This window comes from Moschus berezovskii, chromosome 5 (genome assembly GCF_049115385.1).
Source record: "Moschus berezovskii isolate FMDL1 chromosome 5, NW_MosBer_1.0, whole genome shotgun sequence".
NCBI lineage: Eukaryota > Metazoa > Chordata > Mammalia > Artiodactyla > Moschidae > Moschus > Moschus berezovskii.
The window spans coordinates 10,818,746-10,825,685 of record NC_142464.1 but is presented as its reverse complement, the minus strand read 5'-3'; the positions used below and the strand labels follow the sequence as shown (position 1 = coordinate 10,825,685).

The following is a 6,940-nucleotide window of genomic DNA, read 5'->3' as shown; positions in this document are numbered from 1 at the left end:
AAGAATACCCATATAATCCTTTCAGGTTCTGAGTGCAGATACATACAAGCTAGAGGGGAGCACAGCCTTCTGGGTGCAGCCATACTCGGTGTCATCTCAAGTGCTTCAGATCTGCAAGGAAATGCACCTAAACACTGATCCCTAAAGAAACAGGAGCTGGGTGCAAGATTACTCTCTGTTTATCTGGGAAGATGGAATGTGTCCTATAGATTATTTTCACCAACATCTTTCCCTGACCTATAACGTATACTTATCTTTATAGCAGAGCTGTTCTAAGACTTAAATGTGTTCTATAGATTTTCCTCAGGCTTCCCAAGTGGCTCAATGGTAAAGAATCTGCCTGCCAATGCAGGAGATGTGGGTTTGATCTCTTGGTTCAGAAGATTCCCTGGAGGAAGAAGTAGCAACCCACTCCAGTATTCTTGCCGGGAAAATCCCATGGGTAGAGGAGCCTGGAGGGCTACAGGCCATGGGCTCAGAAAGAGTTAGACACAACTGAACACAGCAATAGATTTTTCTCAGTGAAAAAGAAGTTATATTTTCCCTAAGCTTCTATAAGACACAAATTTCCAAACTGCATGAACATTTCCTTCTGTGCTTATTACTTTTGTCAGCAAAACCAATTTCTGGCAAAGAAAAATCTATATGTAGCAAACAAATATAAAGGAATTTGGAAGACGCATTTTCTGTAAGTATGCCCTCCATGTTTATATGGTTTTTGAATTATTTCTTTTCTCGCTCACATCACAGAAGATGTTTGCAAGTAGAATCACATTTGAATTGGCTTGAATGTAATTAAATTTTGTTGTACTCAGGTCTCAGTAAATGCAGAGCCACTGCTACACAAAAGTAGTTGCCCAGGCAAGGAAATTTGGACGGTTACAGCTGAGAATTTTCTCAGCATATGTGTTGAATTAACAGATGCTATGCTGCTGCTTCGGCAGCACATATACAAAAATTGGAACGATACAGAGAAGATTAGCATGTCCCCTGCACAAGGATGACATGCAAATTCGTGAAGCGGTCCATATTTTGAGTGAACTCCGGGAGTTGGTGATGGACAGGGAGGCCTGGCGTGCTGTGATTCATGGGGTCACAGAGAGTTGGACACGACTGAGTGACTGAACTGAACTGAACTGAACTGATCTGATGCTGCTGCTGCTGCTAAGTCGTTTCAGTCGTGTCTGACTCTGTGCGACCCCATAGACGGCAGCCCACCAGGCTCCGCCATCCCTGGGATTCTCCAGGCAAGAACACTGGAGTGGGCTGCCATTTCCTTCTCCAATGCGTGATAGTGAAAAGTGAAAGTGAAGTCGCTCAGTCGTGTCCGACTGTTAGTGACCCCATAGACTGCAGCCTACCAGGCTCCTCTGTCCATGGGATTTTCTAGGCAAGAATACTGGAGTGGCTTGCCATTGCCTTCTCCGAATAGATGCTATAGTAGTATGTGAAATGACAGCAGCTAAGACTAAGAGGAAAAGCTTTGGAAGAGCCTTAAGAAACTGTCACACTGTGGGACACAGGGGGAAGAAAGGCAGAAAGTAACATGACTTTTCCCCACCAACCAATACTACACGCCTTTCCTCCCATCTGGCTCCTCTGCTGCTAGAATGTGGCTCCTCTGTCCATGGCATTTTCCAGGCAAGAGTGCTGGAAAGGGTTGCCATTTCCTTCTCCTGGACATCTCCCTGACCCAGGGATCGAACTTGCATCTCCTGTGTCTCCTGCATTGGCACATGGATTCTTTACCCGCTGAGCCATCAGGGAATCCTTTTAAAAATAAAATTTAGGCAAATATTCAGTTACACTGTAGTAGCAAGCAAAGTGTCCTGCTTAAAAACCTGTTTTGCTGACCACAAATACTCCCTTTTTAATTTCCTGTCCTTGAAAGCAGTATTAACCTTAAAAGCAGCAGCATTCTAATCTGCAGATGTGTGTGGCTTTGCATCCATGGTCTATGTAGCTAAGCCCATGCATTTGCTCACCAAAGTGGATTGACACCACTTTTCGAAGGAGAATCTCGGAGTAGTCATCAGGAATTTACTTAGCCTTTTTACGCACTTTCAAAAAACCTACACAAATATCTGAAAAGGTCTACGGGTGTGTATTTAGCTGACAATAAGAGAAGAGTTCCACTCCAGGCACTTGACCCTGAATACAACTTAGTACAAAGTGCTACATGATGTTTGTCCAAAGCATTTGGATAGAATAAATATTCAGAAGAATCATTTCAAGGACTTGCTTCCAGATACTATAAACGAGATGCATGGTCAAGCCAGCTGGGTTAAAAGAGGAGCCGAGTTCTTTCGTGTTTCTGCAGGATCACCTTTTGTGAACGGCTCCCCAGAGTGAGCCTGCACACACATGTAGGGGCATGCTCTGCATCCATTCTCAGAGCATCACCCTAGCACAGCCCACGCTCAGGAGTGAGGAATCTGGAGTTAGACGGCTTGCTGTGTCCTGGGCCAGCCCCTCAGTAATTCAGTGACCTTAAGCAGGTTTCTGCAAATTCAGTGCCTCTTTCCTGATCTGGACCTTCTCAGGTTATTTATGAACCCCAGTTCACAGTTATGAACAAAGTTATTTATGGACTTCCATTTACTCCATAAATGAAAGAAATCGGGCATTTATTAAGTTTTTCTTTTTTTTTTAAGGACCCAGGTAGTGCTAGTGGTAAAGAACCTGACTGCCAATGCAGGAGATATAAGAGATGCAGGTTCAATCCCTGGGTCAGGCCAATCCCCTGAAGGAGGGCATAACAACCCACTCCAGTATTCTTGCCTGGAGAATCCCCATGGACAGAGGAGCCTAGGGGGCTTCAGTCCATGGAGTTGCAAAGACACGACTGAAGTAAATTAGCACGCACAGCATTTGCTATTTTGGCTGCTCTGAGTCTTTGTGGCTGACTGCAGCGTTCTCTGGTAGCAACAAGCTGCTCTCTAGTTGTGGCCTCTCATTGCGGTGGCTCCTCTTGTCGCAGAGCATAGGCTCTAGGTGCAGGGACTCAGTAGGTGTGGCGTATAGGCTCAGTTGCTCTGGGCATGTGGAATCTTCCCAGACCAGGGATCAAATCCATGTCTCCTGCATTGCACGGCAGATTCTTAACCACTGAACTATCAGGGAAGTCCCTGCTGCTACTGCTAAGTCACTTCAGTCGTGTCCAACTCTGTGTGACCCCATAGACGGAAGCCCACCAGGCTTCCCCGTCCCTGGGATTCTCCAGGCAAGAACACTGGAGTGGGTTGCCATTTCCTTCTCCAATGTGTGAAAGTGAAAAGTGAAAGTGAAGTCGCTCAGTCGTGTCCGACCCTTAGCGACCCCATGGACTGCAGCCTACCAGGCTCCTCCATCCATGGGATTTTCTAGGCAAGAGTACTGGAGTGGCTTGCCATTGCCTTCTCCAGGGAAGTCCCTATATAGTTTTAAATTAGATGATCTGGTTTAGATCAGTTTAAGCAAAATGGGAATTTATGAGATTTTCTCAGACAATCCAGGGGAAAGTTGTATAATCTAGCCTCAGGAAGAAAAGGAACAAGGCCTTCTTCAGTCTTCTTAGCTTCAGGAGACCAGAGCTCATGCACATGGCTGAAAGCACCATGCTGAACACAGCGATCCTTAGTTCAGGCTCTTCTGTTCAAAATTCCAACTGCCAAGCAGGAGGAAACTCATTGAGCACTCATTACATGAGAAGTACTGTGCTCAGGGCTTGAGATGCAACTTGAAACAGATAGATGCTGAACTAGGTTTATAGTTTAATTCTACACAATGTGAAGTCAGTGTCGGTCCAAAGTATACTGGTTAAATGAATGAAAGAAGGAAGGAGTGAGTGAGTGAAGGAATGAACACAAGCCTTTACCACAGAGCGTGTTGTGGCTCAGGATGGAGACATGGTCTTGTGCCATGCAGGCACTTAGAAGAAACCCTTAGCAAAAAACAACTTTCTCTGCCCCTCTTCACAGCCAAACTTGTCTTTATCTCGTGTTCATTCTTCAGCCAACTTGTATCCAGTTTCCACTCCACCAATTCCTAAGAAAGGGTACTTGTCAAGATAATTGATGACCCCACCATGTTACCAAACTTACTAGGTGATTTTATATCTGTATCTTATGTAAATTCTCAGTCGTATATGACATACCAGAACATTCATTCCCTATCGAAATATCTGTTGTCTATGACATCGTGGCCTCTTGGATTTTCTCCTGCTTCTGAGAACATGTTATCTCAGATTCCTTCACTAGTTCTTTCCTCTCTTCTGAACCCCAAATGTGAGTTTTCCTCAAGGTTTACTCTTGGGTATTCTTCACTCATCCCCTCCGCCTCCACTCTTCCTCCTCTTTCTTCTCTGTCTCTCTCTCTTCATATATATATATGTGTGTGTGTATATTCCTCACATAGGTGATCATATCAATCCTGTCGTTTTAAATACTGTTATTCTAATAAATCATAAATATATTTAGATTAATAATTTGTAATAATCTAATTAACATTCTCTCTCTAGCAGTTCTCATTGCTAGCATTTTCCATGCTCCTAAACTTTCACATGTCAGCATATATTGTAACATCCTCATTGACTGTTAACAGGTCATACTGGTCATAGCCACTGAGCCAGTTGTCCTTTGGACAACATGGGTTTGAACCACAGGGTCCACTTATACCCCGATTTTTTTCAATAGTGGATACTGCAGTAGTCGAACCCATGACTGGTTGAATCTGTGGACTCAGAACCGTGACTCCAGAGGAACCACATATGTAGAGTGCTGACTGTAAGTTATACGTAGATTGTGTCCTGTGCAGAGTGAACAGGCCCTAACCCCTCCACGTTTTTCAAGGGTCAGCTGCATTCACTTTATTTAGTCTACTCACTTTGTTTTCCTTACTCAGTGCTGTGCTGTGCTTAGTCACTCTGTCATGTCTGACTCTTTGCAACCCCGCGGACTGTAGCTAGCCAAGCTCCTCTGTCCATGGGGATTCTGCAAGAAAGAATACTGGAGTGGGTTGCCATGCCCTTCTTCAGGGGATCTTCCCAACCCAGAAATTGAACCCAGATTTTCCTCATTGCAGGCAGATTCTTTACCATCTGAGCCACCAGGGAAGCCCAAGAATACTAGAGTGGGTAGCCTTTACCTTCTCCAGGGGATCTTCCTGGCCCAGGAATCAAACTGGGATCTCTGGCATTGCAGGCGATTCTTTACCAACTGAGCTACCAGGGAAGCCCCTTTCCTGACTCTGCCACTAGTCTTTAAGCTTTCTGAAGCCACACCATTTCTATCTTCATCACTATATCCTCAGTCTGTATCACAGGGCTGACACTTAAGTAGATCTCCTGGGAGTATTTGATTAAGGAATGATTGGTGTCTAACCAGGACTCAGGAGTGTCCAACCAAGATGTCTGCAGGAAGGAGCTAATATGTGTGCTGAAGGAAGACTACCTAGGTGGTCTGGGTGGTAGGGGGTGACCTAGTAAAGAGAAGCTGTTCCATTATAGGCAGAAGGTGTGGCATGTGCAAGACATTTGTAGACAGGGTGTTTAGAGGGATGAGGGCACGGGGGTGGTATGGTGGTGGGCTGGTCTGTCATTTAAACACTTTGAAAACCGTAGTACAATAGGTCAGTGTTTTAGCTTTAAGTTTGGCTTAAAATATTTTAAGGCATATGCTTCTGATCGTTTATTACTTCTTATAATTACATGTTTCAGTTCAGTTCAGTTCAGCCGCTCAGTCGTGTCTGACTCTCCACGACCCCATGAATCACAGCACGCCAGGCCTCCCTGTCCATCACCAACTCCCAGAGTTCACTCAGACTCATGTCCACAGAGTCGGTGATGCCATCCAGCCATCTCATTCTCTGTCATCCCCGTCTCCTCCCACCCCCAATCCCTCCCAGCATCAGACTCTTTTCCAGTGAGTCAACTCGTCGCATGAGGTGGCCAAAGTACTGGAGTTTCAGCTTTAGCATCAGTCCTTCCAACGAACACCCAGGACTGATCTCCTTTAGAATGGACTGGTTGGATCTCCTTGCAGTCCAAGGGACTCTCAAGAGTCTTCTCCAACACCACAGTTCAAAAGCATCAATTCTTCGGCGATCAGCTTTCTTCACAGTCCATTTTCAATTGACACTTAATCGGCCGTGTCATAGCACACTTCAATGTCTAGGTTTTTCTCTGGTAAACTACTCCATGAACTGTAAACAACCCCTTGAGAATCTGCTACTTTAAGGAACCTTGTGATCACATCGTGAAAGGGGAGAAAATCTTCCTGAGTGTTATTTTTTACCCTTCAGATTATCGTTGAGGTGCAATGGTCAGATATTCACTTAATTTGACATTTTGTTTAATAGAGTGGAAAGCGGCTCAGTGGGAAAATGGTACACATCTGTAGAAGCACTTTTTACCCTCTATTCCTGTGGTCCCGCTGTTAACAGATGCTGGTGCAGGGGGGCAGGGAGAAACTCAAGAGGAAGGGTGAGAGAAGCAGAAGTGAGATACAGGATGCTGAAAACACCCTGAGGATGAAGGCTTTGGGTTTTTGTAACAACAGTGAGTGGACAGTAAATAATTTAAAGATATTCAAAACACATTTAAAAATATTTACTGGCTACTGTATTAGTTTGCTGGGTTTGCCATAAGAAAATACCATTGACTGAGTAGTTAACAACAGAAATTTATTTTTTCTCAGTTCTGGAGGCTGGAAGTGAAAACCAAGGTATTGGCTGATTTGGTTCCTTCTTGGGGCTGTGAGGGGAGGACCTGTTCAGGCCCCTCTCTTTGCCTTATAGATGGCCATCATCTCCATCCGTCTCTTCATGTCATCTTCATTCTCTGGTATTTCTGAGTCCAGTTCACTTTTTATAAAGACACTGGCCATATCGGATTGGGGCTAACCCTAACGACCTCATTTTAATTTACTTATGTAAAGACCCTGTCTCCAAATAAAGTCACTTT

At 44.6% G+C, this 6,940-nt stretch overlaps 1 non-coding gene across 1 annotated transcript; it reads left to right on the top strand.

Moving 5' to 3' along the window:
• The first annotated feature begins 929 nt into the window (after nucleotides 1-929).
• Nucleotides 930-1,035, top strand: LOC129562247 (U6 spliceosomal RNA). The gene has a single exon (XR_008687163.2). It is a non-coding gene; the product is annotated as a U6 spliceosomal RNA (small nuclear RNA).
• The last annotated feature ends 5,905 nt before the right edge of the window (nucleotides 1,036-6,940 follow it).